The 1,176-nt window shown below is 44.2% G+C and overlaps 1 long non-coding RNA gene across 1 annotated transcript in view; it reads left to right on the plus strand.

Annotated features, from left to right (window-relative positions):
- LOC111087323 overlaps positions 1–1,176 on the plus strand; it is an 18,561-nt gene that overhangs the window by 971 nt on the left and 16,414 nt on the right. The gene's annotated exons all lie outside the window — the stretch shown is intronic.

The following is a 1,176-nucleotide window of genomic DNA, read 5'->3' on the forward strand; positions in this document are numbered from 1 at the left end:
AATATTGAATATAGAGAAGGAAAATCTCATGTTAATGCTGATGGACTGAGCCGAAGACCCTGCCAAAATGACTGCAGCCATTGCTGCAAAAGAGAGGTTGAGCTAACGAGGTGTCATAAACCTGAAGTCAAAGTGACTGAAGGAGTTGATGGTGGTGAATTGGAACCAGGTATATATATTAAATCAGTGCAGGAGAAAGGCCAAGATTTCAAGCCAATAATTGGTTTTCTAAAAGCAAGTGTTTTGTGCCCTGCTTGGGAGAAGGTGTCTAGCTTAAGCCCTGTGACAAAGAACTATTGGGCACAATGGGACCAGTTGAAGCTTAAAGATGGTATTCTTTTCTGGAGATGGGAAACTGCAGATGGGAAAGTGACGACCTGGTAAACGGTTATACCAAGGAAGTTACGGGAAGTTGTGTTGCATCAATCCCATGATACTGTAACAGGAAGACATCTCGGAGTTAAGAAAACATTGGGTCACCTACGACAGAGATTTTACTGGATAGGAATGAGGCAAGATGTGGAAGAATGGTGCAGGACACTCAGTACATGTTGTGATAAAAGAGGACCCAAGCATAAGGGACGTGCTCCAATGTAGTTATATCAAGTTGACGCCCCAATGGAAAGAGTAGCCATTGACATTGCTGGTCCTCTGCCTCAAACTCATGCTGGAAACAAGTACATTTGTGTGGTGATGGATTATTTCACCAAGTGGCCAGAGGCATATGCAATACCAAATCAGGAAGCTACAACTGTAGCTTCGGCTATTAGTGATTTCTTCTTCAGATTTGGTATGCCATATGAACTGCATTCAGATCAAGGCCATAACTTCGAATCAGCTATGTTCCGAGAATACTGCAAGTTGTTTGGCATCCGAAAGACCAGGACAACGCCACTTCACCCACAGTCCGATGGGATGGTAGAAAAGTACAACTGGACACTGGGACAGGAATTGGCAAAGTTTTGTAATAGCCACCAAGATGACTGGGATGTCTTACTCCCTCCACTGTTGATGGCCTATAGGACAGCAGAGCATGAAGCCGCTGGATACACTTCAGCAACGTTGATGTTTGGTTGGGAACTTCGGTTGCCAGTGGGTCTGTTAACAGGACCACCACCTTATGAAGAGGTGCCTGAAAATGTTTCAGAGTTCGGGAAAATGTTATCTGAAAGGATG

The sequence above is a fragment of the Limulus polyphemus genome, unplaced genomic scaffold (genome assembly GCF_000517525.1).
Source record: "Limulus polyphemus unplaced genomic scaffold, Limulus_polyphemus-2.1.2 Scaffold2010, whole genome shotgun sequence".
Classification (NCBI taxonomy): Eukaryota; Metazoa; Arthropoda; class Merostomata; order Xiphosura; family Limulidae; genus Limulus; species Limulus polyphemus.